General features: G+C 36.1%; 1 protein-coding gene across 4 annotated transcripts in view; it reads right to left on the bottom strand.

Moving 5' to 3' along the window:
* HFM1 (helicase for meiosis 1) overlaps window positions 1-20,929 on the bottom strand; it is a 120,481-nt gene that overhangs the window by 17,906 nt on the left and 81,646 nt on the right. The window lies entirely within an intron of this gene.

Below are 20,929 nucleotides of genomic sequence, written 5' to 3'. Positions count from 1 at the left end.
TGAGCAACAAAAGAAGTCCTCCAGAAGTAACCCTTAGGCATACCTATAGGTAGGCTAAGTTTCTCTGCTACCTCCATAAGCTTAGCTTCACAAGAGTAAGCCTCAAGATCAAGGACTTGGCCTATTGATTTATGAATCCCTAATGTCTGACCCTGTATCAGTAGATTCCCTGATGATAAAGTTTAATAGTTCCATATTTTCTCTCCTATCCCTCAAGGGACTTTGCCAATACTTTCTGATTATCTGTTTAATATATTCTAGTATGTATACAGGATTACAGGTCCTCATTCTTATTCAGGACTCCCTGTATTTCGATTGTTTAAATGAGCCATCCAGACAGTTTGAGTTATATTATGTGCTACAGAAAATTTATGTTCTGGACAAAATAAACCTTTCTTCCTTTGGTCTCAAAGAGTAGGTGAGGTTCTAAAATATAGACAATATTTTCCTTACCCCTGTGTTCTGAATTATCTTAATCTCAACCTGATCAGCTTCATTCTTATCTCTAAATGCCAGGTTATAGATATATAAAACAGTCTCTCAAAATCCAGAAATAATAATTACCACTCTGAACTAAATGTGATTGCTATAAGACCTTACAATCTAGGCCCCTGCTTTCTTATAAGCCTTTTTTTTAATTTATCAAACATAACAACCTACAAACACAAACATTCTTAACATATGATCATTCCATTCTTGATCTACAATCAATAACTCACAATATCATCATATAGTTGTATATTTATCAACATGATCTCTTCTTAGAATATTTGCATCAATTCAGAAAAATAAATAAAAAGAAAACAGAAAAAAATTCATACATACCATAACCCTTTCCCCTCTCTTTCATTGGTCACTAGCATTTCAGTCTACTAAATATATTTTAATATTTGTTCCCCCTATTATATATTTATTTTCAATCCATATGTTTTACCTGTCTGTTGATAGGGTAGATAAAAGGAGCATCAGACACAAGGTTTTCACAATCACACAGTCACATTGTGAAAGCTACATCATTGTACAATCATTTTCAAGAAACATGGTGTTCTTGTTTGCTAGCTGCCAGAATGCAACACACCAGAGACAGATTGGCTTTTAATAAAAGGGGATTTATTTTGTTAGTTCTTCAGAGGAAAGGCAGCTAACTTTCCACTGAGGTTCTTTCTTACGTGGAAGGCACAGGGTGGTCTCTACTGATCTTCTCTCCAGGCCCCTGGGTTCCAACAACTTTCCCTGGGGTGACTTCTTTCTGCATCTCCAAAGGCCTGGGCTGAGCTACGAGTGCTGAGATGAGGAATGCTGAGCTGCTTAGGCTGTGCTACACTGTGCTCTCTCATTTAAGCACCAGCCAATTAAGTCAAATGTCACTCATTGCAGCAGACACGCCTCCTAGCAGACTGCATATGTAATTAGCAACAGATGAGGTTCATGTACCATTGGCTTATATCCGCAGCAACAAAACTAGATATGCTCACCTGGCCAAGTTGACAACTGAATCTAACTAACACACATGGCTACTGGAACACAGCTCTACATTTTCAGGCAGTTCCCTCTAGCCTCTCCATTACATCTTGAATAACAAGGTGATACCTACTTAATGCATGAGAATAACCTCCAGGATAACCTCTCAACTCTGTTTGGAATCTCTCAGCCATTGACACTTTATTTTGTCTCATTTCACTCTTCCCACTTTTGGTTGAGAAGGTTTTCTGAATCCGTTGATGCTGAGTCCCAGCTCATTCTAGGATTTCTGTCCCACATTGCCAGGAAGGTTTACAACCCTGGAGACATGTCCCTCATAGAGAGGGGGAGGGCAGTGAGTTTGCTTGTGGGGTTGGATGAGAGAGCGAGGCCACATCTGAGCAACAAAAGAGGTTCTCTTGGGGGTGACTCTTAGGCCTAATTTTAAGTAGGCTTAACCTATCCTTTACAGGGTTAAGTTTCACATGTACAAATCCCAAGACTGGGGGCTCAGCCTATTGCTTTGGCTATCCCCACTGCTTGTGAGAATATCAAGAATTCTCAACTTGGGGAAGTTGAATTTCCCCCCTTTCTCATTATTCCCCCAAGGGCACTTTGCAAATACTTTTTTATTCACTTTTCAAATCACTCTGGGATTTACCAGGGCATCACTCTGGACAAAACTTACAAAATCTCATGCCCTACTCAAGGTTACATGTACTATGGTGTTCAATTCACCTGTCCATATAAGTTATCTCTTTGCAATTGTAAATAATTCTGCTATCAATATTGGTGTGCAAATGTCCATTTGTGTCCTTGCCCTCATGTCCTCTGAGTAGATACTTAGAAAAGGTATTGCTGGGTCATATGGCAATTCTGTACTTAGCTTCCTGAGGAACCGCCAAACGGCCTTCCACAGTGGTTGTACCATATGACATTCCCACCAACAGTGGATAAGTGTGCCTCTTTCTTCATATCCTCTCCAGCACTTGTTGTTTTCTGTTTTATTAATAATGGCCATTCTGGTGGGTGTGAGATGATATCTCATTGTGGTTTTGATTTGCATTTCCTTAATAGCCAGGGAAGTTGAGCCTCTTCTCATGTGCCTTTTGGCAATTTGTATTTCCTCTTCTGAGAAGTGTCTGTTCATGTCTTTTGTCCATTTTGTAATTGGATTGTCTGTCTTTCTGCTGTTGAGTTGAACAATCTCTTTATATATTCTGGATACTAGACCTTTATCTGATAGATCATTTCCAAATATTGTCTCCCATTGTGTAGGCTGTCTTTTTACTTCCTTGATGAAGTTCTTTGATGCACAAATGTGTTTAATTTAAAGGAGTTTCCATTTCTTTCTTTCTTTCTTTAATGCTTATGCTTTGGGTGTAAGGTCTAGGAAGCTACCTCCTATTATAAGATTTATAAGATATTTCCCTACATTTTCTTCTAAAAGTTTTATGGTCTTAAATCTAATGTTTAGGTCTTTGACCCATTTTGAGTTAATTTTTGTATAGGGTGTGAGATATGGATCCTCTTTTATTCTTTTGCATGTGGATATCCAGTTCTCTAGGCACCATTTATTGAAGAGACTGTTCTGTCGCAGGTGAATTGGCTTGACTGCCTTTTCAAAGATCAATTGTCCATAGATGAGAAGGTCTATATCTGAACACTCCATTCAATTCCATTGGTCAGTATAGCTGTATTTATGCCAGTACTATGCTGTTTTGACTACTGTAGCTTCGTAATATGCCTTAAAGTCAGGTAGCACGAGACCTCCAACTTCATTTTTCTTCCTCAAGATATTTTTAGGTATTCGGGGCACACTGCCATTCCAGAGAAATTTTTTTTTTTTTTTTTTAAAGACAGAGAGAAGGAAGGAAGGATAGAAGGAAGGAAGGAAGGAAGAAAGGGAAACATTTTTAAACATTTTCTTGTTTTTATTGTATTCTGTTTCTCCGTTTTTGTTACATGGGCTGGGGCCGGGAATCGAACCGAGGTCCTCCGGCATAGCAGGCAAGCACTTTGCCCGCTGAGCCACCGCGGCCCGCCCCATTCCAGAGAAATTTGATTATTGTTTTTTCTATTTCTGCAAAGTAAGTTTTTGGGATTTTAATTGGTATTGCATTGAATCTGTAAATCAGTTTGGGTAGAACTGACATCTTAACTATATTTAGTCTTCCAATCCATGAACACGATATGTACTTCCATTTATTTAGGTCTTCTGTGATTTCTCTTAACAATTTCTTGTACAGCTCTTTGTATAGGTCTTTTGTATCTTTAAATTTACTCCTAAATATTTTATTCTTTTGGTTGCAATTGTAAATGGAATTTTTTTCTTTATTTCCCTCTCAGATTGTTCGTTACTAGTGTATAGAAACACTACAGATTTTTGAGTGTTGATCTTGTAACCTGCCACTTTGCTGTACACATTTATTAGCTCTAGCAGTTTTGCTGTGGATATTTTTTGGTTTTTGACATATAGTATCATATCATCTGCAAACAGTAAGATTTTTACTTCTTCCTTTCCAATTTTGATGCCTTGTATTTCTTTATTTTGTCTAATTGCTCTGGCTAGAACTTCCAGCACAATGTTGAACAACAATGGTGATAGTGGACAACCTTGTCTTGTTCCTGATCTTAAGGGGAAAATTTTCAGTTTTTCTCCATTGAGGATGATGTTAGCTCTGAGTTTTTCATACATTCTTTCATCATGTTGAGGATGTTCCCATATATTTCTATCCTTTGAAGTGTTTTCAACAAGAAAGGATGTTGAATTTTGTCAAATGCCTTTTCTGCTTCAATCGAGATGATCATATGGTTTTTCTGCTTTGATTTGTTGATACGGTGTATTACATTAACTGATTTTCTTATGTTGAAACATTCTTGCATACCTGGGATGAATCCTACTTGGTCATGGCATATACTTCTTTTAACGTGCTGCTGGATTCGATTCGCAAGAATTTTGTAGAGGATTTTTGCATCTATATTCATTAGAGAGATTGGTCTGACTAGTTTTCTTTTCTTGTAATATCTTTGTCTGGCTTTGGTATGAAGGTGATGTTGGCTTCATAGAATGAGTTAGGTAGCTTTCTCTCCTCTTCAATTTTTTTGAAGAGTTTGAGCAGGATTGGTACTAATTCTTTCTTGAGTGCTTGGTAGAATTCACATATGAAGCCATCTGGTCCTGGACATTTCTTTTTGGGGAACTTCTTAATGACTGATTCAATTTCTTTACTTGTAATTGGTTGTTGAGGTCGTCTATTTCTTCTTGAATCAATGTTTGTTATTCAGGCCTTTCTAGGAATTTGTCCATTTCGTTGTCAAGTTTATTAGCATAAAGTTGTTCATAGTATCCTCAATGTTTGTTGTTCAGGCCTTTCTAGGAATTTGTCCATTACATTGTCAAGTTTATTAGCATAAAGTTGTTCATAGTATCCTCATTATTTCCTCTATTTCTGTGGGGTCACTGGTTATGTCCTCTCTTCCATTTCTGATTTTATTTATTTGCATCCTCTCTCTTCATCATTTTTGTCAACCTCACTAAGGGTCTATCGATCTGGTTAATTTTGTCATAGAAGCAACTTCTGGTTTTGTTGATTTTCTCGATTGTGTCCATGTTCAAATTTCATTTATTTCTGCTCTAATCTTCATTTTTTCTTTCCTTTTCCTTGCTTTGCTGTTCTTTCACTAGTTCTTCCAAGTGGACAGTAAATTCCTCGATTTTTGCCCTTTCTTCTTTTTTTTTTTTAGTATTTTTTATTAATTAAAAAAATTACAAGAAAGAAATGCAAACATCCTTAATATATGCTCATTCTGTTCTACATATATAATCAGTAATTCACAATATCATCACATAGTTGCATATTCATCATCATGATCATTTCTTAGAACATCTCCATCAATTCAGAAAAAGAAATAAAAAGACAACAGAAAAATAAAACAAAAACAGAAACAGAAAAAAATTTTACATACCATACCCCTAACCCCTCCCCTTCACCAATCACCAGCATTTCAAACTGAATTTATTTTAACATTTGTTCCCCTATTATTTATTTTTATTCCCTATGTTCTACTCATTTTTGACAAGGTAGATAAAAGGAGCATCAGACACAAGGTCCTCACAATCACACAGTCACACTGTGAAAGCTACATCACTATACAATCATCATCAAGAAACATGGCTACTGGAATGCAGTCCCACATTTTCAGGCAGTTCCCTCCAGCCTCTCCATTACATCTTGGATAACAAGGTGATATCTACTTAATGCGTAGGAATAACCTCCAGGATAACCTCTCAATTCTGTCTGGAATCTCACAATCATTGACACTTTGTCTCATTTCACTCTTCCCCCTTTTGGTCAAGAGGGTTTTCTCAATTCCTTGATGCTGGGTCTCAGCTCATTCTAGAGTTTTTCTCAATCCCTTGATGCTGAGTCTCAGCTCATTCTAGGATTTCTGTCCCACATTGCCAGGAAGGTCCACACCCCTGGGAGTCATGTCCCACGTAGACAGGGGGAGAGTGGTGAGTTTGCTTGTTGTATTGGCTGGAAACAGAGGCCAAATCTGAGCAACAAAAGAGGTTCTCTTGTGGGTGACTGTTAGGCCTAATTTTAAGTAGGCTTGACCTATCCTTTGTGGGGTTAAGTTTCATGTGAACAAACTTCAAGACTGGGGGCTCAGCCTACAGCTTTGATTGTCCACACTGCTTCTGAGAATATCAATAATTCAACTTGGGGAGGTTGAATTTTCCCCCGTTCTCACCATTCCCCGAAGGGGACTTTGCAAATACTTTTCCACTCATTGATCAAATCACTCTGGGATTCATCGGGACATCACTCTGGACAAACCAATAAAATCTAATGTCCTACCCAAGGTTCCATGTACTATGTTGTTCAACCAAGTATCTATATAAGTTATATTAGGAGATGCACTAGTCAAAATATAAATTTTATACCAAATCAACATTCTTTTATTTAGTCTCACACATAAGGTGACATTTTAAAATATTAATTACCATCTATTTTCAGCACCCTGCAGTAATGACATTCCTTTGTTCTTCCTCATGCAAGAACATTTTAAAATTTGTACATTTAGTCATTATCATTATACACTCTAGGCATTCCTAGATTATACCATCTCAATCTTTATCATCTATCTTTCTTTGTGATTTCATTTATGCCCCATCCCTCCTCCCTCTACCATTCTCACATTCAGCTTCATTCAGTGTTTTAACATAACTGTATTACAGTTAGGTAGTGTTGTGCTGTCCATTTCTGAGTTTTTATATTCAGTCCTGTTGCACAATCTGTATCCCTTCAGCTCCAGTTACACAATATCTTACCGTATTTCTATGTCCTGATGGTCTCTGTTACCAACGAAGTATTCCAAGTTTGTTCACTAATGTCATTTCATATCAGTGAGACCATACAGCATTTGTCCTTTTGTTTTTGGCTAATCACACTCAGCATAATGTCCTTAAGGTCCATCCATGTTGTTACATACTTTATAACTTTATTCTGTCTTACAGCTGCATAATATTCCATCGTATGTATATGCCACAGTTTGTTTAGCTACTCATCGGTTGATAGATATTTTGGCTGCTCCCATCCTTGGTAACTGTAAATAATGCTGCTATAAACATTGGTGTGCAAATTTCTGTCTGTGTCCTTGCTCTCATGTCCTTTGAGTAGAGACAGCATATAGATGGGTCTTTTTTTAAATCCATTCTGCCAGTCTATGTGTTTTGTTTGGAGAGTTTAATCCATTAATCTTCAGTATTATTACTGCATGGGTAGTATTTTCTTCTAGTATTTTTCCTCCTGGTTTTATATGTCATATCTAATTTTCCTTCTTTTTACCTTTACTCATAGTCTTCCTTTCTACACTCTTCTCCACACCTCTCTCTTCTGTCTTTTCATATTTGTCTCTGGTGCTCCCTTTAGTATTTCTTGCAGAGCTGGTCTCTTGGTCACAAATTCTCTCAGTGATTTTTTGTCTGAAAATGTTTTAATTTCCCCCTCATTTTTGAAGGACAATTTTGCTGGATATAGAACTCTTGGTTGGTAGTTTTTCTCTTTTAATAATTGAAATATATCATCCCACTGTCTTTTCACCTCCATGGTTTCTGCTGATAGATCTACGCATAGTCTTATTGGGCTTCCCTTGTACATGATGGTTTGCTTTTCTCTTGCTGCTTTCAAGATCCTCTCTTTCTCTTTGACCTCTGGCGTTCTGATTATTAAATGTCTTGGAGTATGTCTATTTGGATCTATTCTCTTTGGGGTATGCTGCACTTCTTGGATCTGTAATTTTAAGTCTTTCATAAGAGTTGGGAAATTTTCAGTAATGATTTCCTCCATTAGTTTTTCTCCTCCTTTTCCCTTCTCTTCTCCTTCTGGGACACCTACAACATGTATTTTCATGCACTTCATGTTGTCTTCCAATTCTCTGCATCCTTGCTCATATTTTTCCATTCTTTTCCATATGTTTTCTTTTGCTTGTCGGATTTCAGATGTCCTGTCTTCCAGTTCACTAATCCTATTCTCTGCCTCTTAAAATCTAACATTGTAGGTTTCCATTGCTGTTTTCATTTCTTCTATTGTGCCTTTCATTCCCATATGTTCTGTGATTTGTTTTTTCAGACTTGTGATCTCTTCTTTTTGTTCATTCCTTGCCTTCTTTATATCCTCCCTCAATTCATTGACTTGATTTTTGATGCAGTTCTCCATATCCATTTGAATATTCTGAATTAATTACCTTAATTAATTATTCTGGAGATTGTTTTCAGTTTTCTCCTACGATTTTCTTGCTGGATGACTTTGTTGTCTATCTGTTCTTTGACATTCAGTTCAGATTATTCTAGACCTCTATCAGAATTTTTCAGTTCTTGTTTTCTTGTTTCTTGCCCTTCCTGTAAGGTGCCTCTACCTTGCCTCCTTAGCAGGGTCTACTTAGACCCCAGTCAGGTTTTCCCAGACCAAACTGACCTCATCTCAGGAGGAAAGAGTCAAGGGTGAGGCCCAGAAGATTGAAAGGCTTTCCTATGAAGCCTCTGAACTCTGCATTTTTCCTATCCTGTCTAGTATGTGGTGCATTTCTGCCTGTGGGTTTCACCAGCATGTGGTACCTTTAACTTCAGCAGACTCTCCCTGCTGGGGGCATGGTTGAGAGAGAGAAGAGGTTGTAGGCTGGCTTTAATCACTTCACTTTTCCAGACCCTGGGGTCTGAATTCCTTGAGGGAGGGATTCCACCTGAGCTGGGCACCACCCCTCTCCTGGGGAAGGCACAGCCTCCAGACAAACCCTCAAACAAGCTTAATTCTGCCTATGCCTGGGGCAGTTGGAGCTTCAGAAGCCCTGCAGCTATATCTAAAGAGTAGTCAAGCCATAGAAACACAGCCACAAAAAAGAAAAAGAAAAATCCTTTTCAGAGCAGGACACCTGTCCCTCAGGTTGCCAATCAAGAACTTAAGTTTGTATGTTGCTTTGTGTATCTTCAGGTCCTATGGGCCCCCTCCTTTCCTTCAGGGCCCAGACCCTTTCAAGTATTATGTGCTATACAATCCAAAAAACCTCTGTTTTTTTTTTTTTTTCTTTTTTCTTTTTCTGTCAGCCTTGGCCCCTCTGCACTGGGGCAAAAACCAGCAACCTCCACTTTGATTGAAGTTCAGCTGATCTGGGGGCCTATTTTTAGTAATCAGAATTTGTTAATTAATTCCACAATTGGAGCTTGGTTGCACTCAGCCCTTGATGCTGGTAAAGTCTCTTTCCTTTCCCCTCTGGGAAGCAGCCTCTGAGGGAGGGGCACTGGCCACCACGGTTTGGGGAACTCACAGTTCTGGGTGGCCTCGCAGCTTGTCCAGACTGGGTACACTGAGTGTCCAGTCACTGACGTGGCCCCAGAAGTTGTACTATACTGTTACAGGCTCTTTACTAGCTTCTCTGGAGGACAAACCATATCCCACACCTCACTAAGCCACCATCTTGGCCCATGGTGTTTCTTATGGAAAACTCTATAAGCCTTTTCTAAAGGAGACCAACAAGGAGGCATATGTGCTATGGTTAACACCTCATGCTATATATATATATTTTTTATATAATTTATATTATATATACATATATATATATTAGTTAATACCTCAGGGGAAGTAGAACAGGAAGGGAATAAAATCCAACAGCAAGTCTGCTGTACGCAAAGTGTACAGATTCTATGTGGGAATCTCTTCAGTTGTCTCCCAGGGGGTAGAAGGACATGCATGCAACTATTACTCCAGACAGACCTGATTACCCTGCTTGGAGTAATGGTATACATAGGTGAAGCTCTCCAAATGTGTTCAGCCACTTTTGTTCCCAGGCTTACTGTCAACATTGTTGAGAGCCACAGGATGGTAGGCTCTCTATGGTAGACATCTATCTCCTCGTTCCTGCAGAAGGTGGGCTCATGTTGTGGAAGCTAATGCAAAGGAGTAGGCTAGGCCTGCTTCAGAGGCTGAGGAGTAATAAAGTTGTGGGGAAGTCACAGATATGCTCAACAGCCATCTCTTAGCCCTTACCTACCTGCCACCTCCTTCCTATTGCTTACAAATGTTTGTTTTGTGTCCACTCCAAAGCTCAGGATAGATGTTAGGTCTAATGAAAGGCCCCGCTATTCCTTGAACCCAAAAATTAGGAACAAGCAGACCTAATGCTCATCAGAGCAGGAACTCTCAGTGGTAGGCCCCCTCCTCCTGATGTGGATAAATACTCAATACTCAAACAACACAGATTTGTCTTTCCTCTCCAATGTGAAGTGAAAATGTAGAGCTGCCATCCACTGACCCTGGCCTCCCTGAGAGACCAGCTATGGTAAATCTCTTCTCCTGCTGTTTTGGACCCTTTGTGCTACATAAGTAATAAAGTGGTCATTTGCTGAAGCTGTTGAGGCTGAGCCTATGTTCCCGCAATGTACCATGCAGCAACTCACTCCACAGGGGGAAATGGGAAGTTATCACTTATGAGTATACAGTTTTTGTTTGGAGTTGATGAAAAAGTTCTACAACTAGATAATAGTGATGGTTGCACTACATTGAGATGCCACTGAATGATATACTTTTTATGTTATGTATATCTTACCACAATAAAAAGAATGTTGCAAAACAGAACACAGGTTCTAATAGGGACTCTTACCTGTAAAAGATAGGGATTAAAAATAATACCTGTTCTGTTTCCCTCATAGAAATAAAAATATAAAGTGAAATTAAATACGTGAAAGCATTTTTTAATTTGTTGTGATAGACTAATAGGGTATGTATTACCTCCACAATTATATTATTAAAGATTATGTAAGTAATTGTAAAATTACAATTGTTCTAAGTTCCATAAAAGAGAGCTACATGAAGCAATATGGTAACAGGGAGATCTAACCTGGTCAGGAATGTCTTGGAAGGCTTCCTCAAGTGAGTGACATTGGGGCTGAGGACTGAAGAAAGAATGGGAATTAACAAACCAAAGAAATGGAAGAAAGACTGCTTCAGACAGAGAGGACAGTATATGCAAAAACTCCATGACAAGGAAAAGCATGGCACATTGGAGGAACTGAAAGCCCTGTGTGGTTAATACTAAGGCAAGAGTGTACAAGATGAGACTATAGTGGTAAAAAGGTCAGTTGTTTATATAGGGGAATATCTTTGTCTGGGCACTCTGGCAAAACATGTCTCCATATAGGCCAACAATTCCATCATTCCTGTGATGGAATTCCCTGTGATTCTGGCTTGGAGCTTGTTAAGTAGACAGTCTTGTGAGGAACTGTCAAAGGCCACTTTTCATCTGCCTCTCTATTTTGTGGGAGGCTGCCATGAAGTAGTTTCTTATCTGCCTCCCTGATTTCAATTAAGATATGGGACTTCCTACCTAATCCCCCTTAAGTATAGTTGCAGGCTATAAAACCTGCAACTTAGTTGCAGTCTTGAGTTTATTGCTCAAAGTGAGTTACCATTCTTGTCATCTGGGCCATGCAGTTCACTGTCACCCTACAGTAATAGGGATATGAGCATCTGACACCATGCCCATCTAGCTTTTCTTTCTGTATAAGTAATAAACTGTCTTAATCCATTTGAACGCCTTATGTTCTTACTAGCCAAATCTATGGAGGTGAGGCAAGACCACCTAGTAGCTGCCACTGCACTAGTGATTAGGGATTGCTTGACCATGTGACAGTGTGGAATTTAGTAGGAGATGTTAATGATTTGGACCTTTAATTTAAAGAGCAATGGGAGGCCAGTAAGTGTTTTTTTGTTTGTTTGTTTGTTTTTGTTTTTGTTTGTTTTTACAATGGCAGGTACTGGGAATCAGACCCAGGTCTCCAGCATGGCAGGCAAGAACTCTGCCTGCTGAGACACCATGGCCCATACCCAGTAAGTGTTTTAAACAAAGAGATGACAATCAGATTTGCATTTTGAAAAAAAATCACTTTATGAAGCATAATATGGAGAATTGGATTGAAGTGAGGACAGATTGGATACAAGAAAACTAGTTAAGGTTACTATAGTAGTTTAGATAACAAAATGATGATAACTCAGTGTAGAGTGGTGTTGACAGAGAGACAGAATAGACTGATATGGGAAAAATGTTTGGATGATAAATTGTTTTTTAATGTAGAATCAAGTAAATTACTTTTTCTTCTTAAATATCTTATATTACTGTAGTATTATTGCCTTCCTTTTAGTCTAGAAATAGCTACCTTTTTCTTAAAATCATTCAATATTTAAAGGATGAAGACAAATATACTAAAATGCCCCAACCATTTGTTTCCCCTTAAATCCCTTTCTTGGGTGCTCTATCCTCCTTCTAATACAGTCTAGGCCTGTTCTAAAGTTGTCATATTGGATTTTCCTTTCATTAAGTTTCTAGGCTGACCTCACAATTCCTGGATCCTCTGACTTTCCTTTCTTGGTTAACTGCCTTGTTTTACTAGTGCTTATTCTTAAGACACTGCCTAAAAAGAATGTGTGGAAGGTAAATTTTATGGATTCTTAAATATATTAAAATTTCTTTATTTTATTTTCACACTTAATTGATAGTTTGGCTGGGTATAGAATTCAGAGTTGAAAATAATTTTTTTCCTGGATTTTTAAGTCCATGGTCTTCTAGCACCCATTGTTACTGATACAAAGTCTAATGATACTTTAATTTTTATATCTTGTAAGCACTTAGGATTTTTTTCTTTATCCATGATATTCTGAAATGATGCAGCTATACCTCATCTATAGATCTTCTTCCATTCACTTTAACTAGCACTAAATCTTTTTGATGTGCAGATTTGTATCTCACTTAAGTTCTAGAAACTGTTCTCAATTTATTTCCTCTGATTCGTTCTCTCCTTCTAGAATACAGTCAGACATTATATTCGTACACTGCTTCCTTTGTCTCATATTTTCTCTCTCCTTGTCTTTTTGTCTTTCATTGACTTTGTCTTCTAGGCATCCAGCTTTGTTGTTTATTTTACCAATCACAGTTTCTACTTCCCTGTGTATTTTCTTGTTCTCTAATTGTTCTTTTATTCATAGCATCTTATTCTGTTTTATATTTGTAATTTAATCTTTAATTTCTCTGAGGTTACAAGTTAGAGTTCTGTTTTAGTTTTATTACATTCCTAAATCATCTTGTTGCTCTATCATTCACTTCCCATTTTTTATTTTGGGATTTCTTTTAAATGTTCCAGTCTTTTCTCAACTGCCTCGTTATATTTGTTGTCTGCTCACAAGGCAGACAAATGAGAAAATTCAAAGATGAGAAAATGAATTCATACAGAGGTTAAATGACATGCTCAAGATCACACAGTTACTAAGTACAAATTTGAGAATCTAATTCAGGGAGTCCAGTTCCAAAGCCTGATTTCTCAACCTCTCTGCCTTTATAGTTTTACTAGCAGCCCTAGTTCTCCCCCAAAGAGTTCACCTAATTTATTTAGAGAAGGAAACTACTCTTTTAGGGGTAGGAAATAGGAAGAAATGCATTGCAAATTATTGTTTTGCAATAAGGAATATATGGAATTACCTTTGTCCCTTAATCCAAGGACTTCCAAATGGATGCATTTCTAGATGTAACCACATGATGGTGCACAGTGACTACACATATTTACTCCCAGTGGTAAAAAATAACTACAATCTGGGAAAGGTTTGGGCACTCCTAAAATTTTCAAGGAAATGCTGAATCTTATTAGGAATAAGAACTGTACAGAAGTTTGTTTGGAATATGATCACATGGATATTATGTAAGTGACAAAAATTTTGAACTGTATATTTGTTAGAAAACTCCAGCTATATTTCTGTACTCAGAAATTTATATGCTCCCCTTCTCCCTATGTCCTGAGAATTATGTGGATTTGCTTTATTAACAAATAGATTTATAGCAATTAATAATTGGAAAAACAAGGTTTTTAGAAAAATTTAACCTAAGCTATATTGTCAGGTATACTTTAAAATTAGATCGTATACTCTATCACATAACAATCTGAAATACATATATTGTCATTCATTGCCACGTATATTAATTTGCATGTTTAAAGACCTAAGTACCAAGTATTTAAAGTTAATTTATTAATGATGTTAACTAGAAATGTATTGAAAGAAATAGGTAAAATTACTTCAATAGGTCAATAAAGGCTTGTGGGCGTCAGTTACTTTAAAAGAAAAAATCCAGAAAAAAAAATTGAGAACAGCAGGCACCCCTGACATATTTAGCTTCACATTCTAGTTATAAATTCAAACCATCTGGCCTGTGTATAAGATACTGGAGTTAATATTTCTAAAAGAATATTATATTAACTTTTGCAGTTCCTGATTTATGCTAATCATAGTTTTACATACTTCATGATTTTACTTAAAAAATATTACAAGTGAGAGTATCTTCTTTTAATTTTCCTGTCGAGTGTTACACTACCATTTATTATTTATTTATAAAGAAAAGGATCAGTCTGGTTAGGCGGTATCCTTGAATTTGCAACTTAATACACATATACACCAAAGAGTATAAAGATAAGTAAACTGTCTTTTGACACATATTTAAATGGGCACACTTCCAATATGCTCAAGAATTGGTTTTATCCTTGCAGATTCTTCAAATACATTAAATTTTCATACTCAGAGTGTCATAGTAAATGCAAGTGACTTTATTAACACCAAATAAATTTTCTTCAAATTAAACAAAGCCAATAATATTTATTAAGCAGTAATTAGATTGAAAAATGTTAAATTTGTGTACTTATAGCTAAAACAGTGTTTTTTCACACCACTATATCTTAAAGGTAACAAAAATAGTTTTCCTCTACATAAAATTCTTTCTTGGGACTATAACTATATATGAAAAACTGCAGCTAAAAGAAAGTTTCACTGTATTTGGAAGCATAAAACAATTGTCAATTATATTACTTGCACTAATGTATATATTTTTGCGTTTACCTATAGTCATATAATTTGACAATATATAATATTAAAACATTTGTTGAGCTTGACACCATATTTAGAAACAATCATTAGGCCACTATAGTTTGTACTAAATATCAGCTTATATCATTTAAAAATATGTTTGAAGATATCAGAACTGAAATTTGCATTGTTTCTAAAAAGCCTCAATTTTGTTGTCACAAGTCTTTCTCAAGTAACTGAGAAAGAAAATACAGATACTGTATGTATGTTATATTTAAAGGTTTAATTGTGCATCTTTATATGGGGCATATGAATTTGCATAGGAATGGAATTGTACAATCAGGGATGTGCATAAGCTCACAGGATTTGGAATGGTTGTGTATATACGTTTGTGAAGGATGATTGTGTGCTTGTGTGCAGTAGAATATTATTGGTATGATAGGAAATATCTTTGATTTGTTTTCCACAGTTGTGCTGAACATGTGGGAAACTCTGCCCTTATAAAAGACTCATCCTAGTAGGAAGTACAGTACATCTCAATTTTTTACTACAGCTGCAAGTAACAAACAATTTAAACTACTTTAAACAAAAAAACATTTGACAGGGTGGAGGAAATGTACTACATGTACATAGATATTCACAGAATCCAAAAGCAGTATGCAGCTAGGCTTCAGGTGGAAAAGGAACAAGGAAATGGAGTCATCACATCCCAGTTGTGATACTCTCATCTTTCTACTCCCTTGAATTCTGCTCTATTTTTCTCTTTCACTGCCCAGTTATCTTTGATTCTTTCTGCAAGTGGTAAAGGACGGCCACCTGGCAGCTCTAAGTTTATATTATCTTAGTACACTCTTAATTTCAATTTATACCCCCAGGGGTGTAAATTTCCCTGGCAATATGGGACAGGACTCCTGGGATGAGCCAGGACCTGGCATCATGGGATTGAGAAAGCCTTCTCGACCAAAAGGGGGAAGAGAGAAATGAGATAATAAAGTTTCAGTGGCTGAGATATTTTAGAGTCAAGAGGTTATCCTGGAGGTTATTCTCATACAGTATATAGACAGCCCATTTTAGTTTATGATGCATACTAGAGGGAAGTACCTGAAACTGTTAACTGTATACCAGTAGCCTTGATTTTTGAAGAAAATTGTACAAGTATATAGCTTTTACAAAGTGGTAGTGTGTTTTTGAAAATCTTGTGTCTGGTGTCTCTTTTATCCAGGATATGGACAGATGAGTAAAAAACATAAGGAAAAATAAATAACAGGGGGACGAGGGGTAAAAAAAAAACTGGGTATATTGAAATACTAGTGGTCAATGAGAGGGAGAGGTAAGGGATATGGGATACATGAGTTTTTCCTTTTTATTTCTTTTTCTGGAGTGAGGCAAAGTTTCTAAAAATGATCATGGTGTTGAATATTCAACTATGTGATGACACTGTGAGCCTCTGACTGTATACTGTGGATGGACTGTATGTGTGTGCAGATTTCTCAATAAAAATATTTTAAAAAATACTTAGCATTTCATTTTCCGTTTGAGTCTTTTTGATGGTTGTATAGATGTATCGCATTATAGACTAATTTGTATTTCCCTTATTTCTAATAAAGTTGAATATTTCTCACATGTTCTTGACTGCGTATCCTGTTTTGAAATGTCTGTTCAATCTTTTGTCTGTTTTGCTAATAATTTGTTTTTTTAATAGACATAGGAGTTTTTTATATATTATGTATAATACTACTTTGACAAATAAATATGTATTGCAATTTTCTTCTCTCTGTGGGTTGCTTTTCATTCTCTTAATGATGTCTTTTGATGGAAAAAGTTTCTAACATAGTCAAATTCATCAAAAAGGTAGCACCTTTTTTCCTGTTTAAGAAATCTACCTACCTAAAGTTTTTTCTCTAAAACTTTTATTGTTTTCCTTTCATATTTAAATCAGTCATCTATTTGAAAATAAATTTTGTTTAGAGTGTAAGGCTCAGGGTGAAGATAAAAATTTTTTTCAATAAGGATATCCAATTGGTCTAGCACCATGTACTGAAAAGATTATACTGCTGCATGGTACAATCATCTTTGTCATAAATCCAGAATCAGTAATTTTATATCTGTAGATCCACTTCTGAACTCTAATCTATTCCACTGGTCAGTACATCCATCTTTATACTTATATCATACAATCTCAATATCTGTTTTATATTAGGTCTTGATATCTAGCAAAATAGATTTTTTTTCAACTTTGTTTTTCTTCTTAAAGATTGTTTAAGCTATTCTTATTCTTTTGAATTTTCATGACTTTCAGAGTCAACTTGTTTTAGAAATAAAGAAACACAAAATCCTGCTGGGATTGGGGTTGGAACTGCATTCAATCTAAAGATTAATTTGGGGAGTTAGATATCATATCTGCTATGATATGCCCATCTGCTATGATATGATATTGTAAAATATCTTAACAATATTAAATATTTCAGTATATCACTCCATTAATTTAAGTTTTCATTGATTTCTTCTTAATGATGACTTTTAGTTTTCATTTTGTAGTCTTGAACATCCTTTGTTAGCAATATTCCTAGGTATTTGAGATTTATGTTGCTAAAGTAAATATATTTAAAATTACCATTTCTATCTCTTTTTTCTGGTACATGGTAATACAACTGAGTTTTAAAAATTACTTTATTGAATATAATTCACACCATAAAATTTACCCTTTTAAAAGTGCATAATTTCATTTTTTAAGTATATTTACAAGGCTGTATAATCATCACTGTTATCTAATCTCCAAACATTATTGCAGAAGAAACCCTGTGTCTATTAGCAGTCATGCCCACTTTCCCCTACTCATAGCCACTAACAATCACTACTCTACTTCCCATCTTTATAGATTTGCCTAATCTAGATATTTCATATAAAATGAATCATACAATATCTGTCATTTGTGACTGACATATCTCTTGGCATGTTTTCAAGGCTCAACCATACTGTAGCATGAATCAGTACTTAGTTTTTTTATGGCTGAGTAATATTCCATTGTATGTATATATCACATTTTGCTTATCTATTCTTTAGTAGATGGACATTTGGGTTGTTTCTGAATATGAATGAAAATGAATAATGTTGTAATAAACATTCACATATAAGTTTTGGTGTGACTATATGTTTTGAATTCTTTTGGCTATATACCTAGAAGTAGAATTGTTGGGACATTTGGTAACTCTATTAAACTCTGAGGAACTGCCAAACTTTTTCCAAAGCAACTGCACCATTTTACCTTTCCACAAGCAATGCTTGGGTATTTCAATTCCTCCATATCTTTACCAAGATTGTTATTGTGACTTTTTTACTAAATCCATCCTAGTGGGTATGAAGTGATCTCTTATTGTAGTTTTGATTTGCATTTTCCTATTAACTAATGATGCTGGTTATTTTTGCATGTACTTATAGGCCATTTGAACATCTTTAAAGAACTGTTTATTCAAATTTTTAAATTGAGTTATTTTTCTTTTTATTGTTTTCAGATTGATTTATATATACTGGATACTAGCTCCTTAGTAGATATATAATTTGAAAATATTTTCTCCCATCCTGTAGGTTGTCTTTTCATTTTCTGGATAATGCCCTTTGAAGTATAAATGTTTTAAATTTTGATGACGTTCAGTTCATCTATTTTTTCCATTGGTTGCTTGAGCTTTAGATGTATATCTGAGAAACTACTGCCTAATCAAAGGTCATGAAAATATACACCTGTGTTTTCTTGTAAGCATATTATAGTTTTAACTTTTATCTTTAGGTCTTTGATCCATTTTGATTTAATTTTTGTTTATGGTTAGAGGTACAGGTCCAAATTCACTCTTTTGTACATAGAAATGCAGTTGTTCCAGCACCACTTGTCAAAAGACTACTCTTTCCCTATTGAATTGTTTTGTCATTTTTGTCAAATATCAATTTACCATTTATTAATCTAAGGGCTTATTCCTGGACTCTATTCCACTGATTTATGTATCTATGTATTTATTCCCATGACAGTAATACACGTTTTGATTATAGCTTTGTAGTAAGTTTGAAATTAAGATGTGTGATCCCTCCAACTTTGTTCTTTTTCAAGATTGTTTAGACTATTCCAGGTCCCTTGCATTTACCATGAATTTGATGATCAGATTTTCCATTCTGCCATAAAGGCATAATGGAGATTTCATTGATTCTGTAGATAGATTTGTTGCCTTCTGGTTTCCATCACTGTTGTTGAGAAGTCAGCTGTCATTCTCATTGTTGCTCTTTTGAAGGAAATGTGTAGTTCTTCTCTGTCTGTTTTTAACATTTTAAGCAATTCTGCTATGATATGCCCAGATATGGTTTTCTTGCCATTTGTCACTGCCTGGGTCTTGCCTAAATTCTGAATCTCATCTGCAGGGTGATAATTTTTATCATTTTGGAATGTTTTCAGTCATTATGTCTTTAAATATTGCTTTTGTCCCATTCTCTTTCTCCTTCTCTCTTCTCTGCTTCTGAGATTTTAATTATGTATATGTTAACCTTTTGAGTATGTTACACATGTTTCATAATGTTTTCTGTTGGGAAAGCAGCTGTCATGCAATCTGCCACCCCTTCCTGCTTTGCCTCAATCAAAGCCCTAGGCCTGGAAAATTTCCCTATTTGGAAATGAGCTCATTTGTCTTGCTTAAGAGTGTGCCTCATATGGTATCCAGGCAACCCCACTAGTATATCTGTTCCCAGCAGGAAGGGAATAGAGTTTCTGACACTGTGGCACAAGAGGGGTATGCATGAATCATCACCCTGTGTTGGCATCAAGAGGAACCTGTCAGCCATGGAAGACCAAGGCCTACTACTAAAGCTGACTCTGCTTTGTCTCTTCTTTATGAGTAAAAATATTATGCCAACGAATGCTTGTGTGTGCTCTCTTCCTTGGTAACTATCATACTGCAGTTCCATTGAGTGGACGGAAGTGCCTAACTCCTACTCTTGGTGACCAGCATATCTTTGCATTTCCCGTGTGGTGGGCCTTCTCACCTGGTGGTGGCCTGGAGCCTTGGCTTGACAGATTCCAATTCTGTGGTGAAATTTTCCATCCTCTCATACATTTAACTTATACATTTTCCTCTATTTTCTCAAAAATATTAACCATAGTTATGTTACAGTCTTTAAATATTAATTCTGCTTTTGAATAATCTATGGATCTTTATTTTCCTGATATTACTAATTATCATTCATATTATCTCATCTCATGCAGGTTTCATAACTTACTATCTTATGGCAGATATTGCTGTCTGTAGATTCTATATTATGTTATATTCCAACAAAGAGCATTTTCCCTTTCATCTGTCAGGCAAATAGGTGAGTGGCTGATCACTGAAACCTCTTCTAGGGCATGGCCACACAGGCTTTTAATTAAAAGACTAGTGAATCTTTTACTCCTCAACTCTGAAGGACTTGGAATGGTTAACCCCTCTGAAGTTTCAGTTCCTCTTGTCCTTATGGCTTATTGCTTCTATAGATCTCTGATGCTCTTAAATTATATACTGCATAACTTATGTAGGTTTTTCTAGATTTTGCCATGGGAGCATTGGCCTACCACAAATTACTACCATCCTACCCAGAAATAGAGGCTCTTCTGTGTTCTTTAAAGAGTAAGGCTTCAGTGGTCATTGGCTCATAGAATAGTTCCTCAGTGTTCTTCCTACTACCACTTGCTGCAGTTACTATCTATCGTAACGACCCAACTATTCAGAGATCATGACTGTTCAGGTTAATTCTGATAAAAGTTCATGTTATTACATTTCCTTAGTACCAGTTAACTGCTTTCCTCACTGGCCCAAGTCAGTGAAAAAAGTACCAAGTGAATAAGAAAGAACTCCATGATAGAGAGTCTAAGCCTCCAGTGTTAATAATATTAACATTTTACAGATTTGACTATGGAACCATGTACATATTTTATATAGGACAAAATTAATTTTTAAAAGCTATTCTCAAAAAAAAAGCTATTCTTTACAACATAAAATGAAATGAAACAAATGAAAGTATGTATATGCAGTTGGTGGCATAGCCACAGAGGATTT

This window comes from Tamandua tetradactyla, chromosome 11, assembly GCF_023851605.1.
Source record: "Tamandua tetradactyla isolate mTamTet1 chromosome 11, mTamTet1.pri, whole genome shotgun sequence".
NCBI classification, from domain to species: domain Eukaryota; kingdom Metazoa; phylum Chordata; class Mammalia; order Pilosa; family Myrmecophagidae; genus Tamandua; species Tamandua tetradactyla.
The sequence above is the reverse complement of the archived record's forward strand: the minus strand, read 5'-3'. Positions and strand labels throughout refer to the sequence as shown.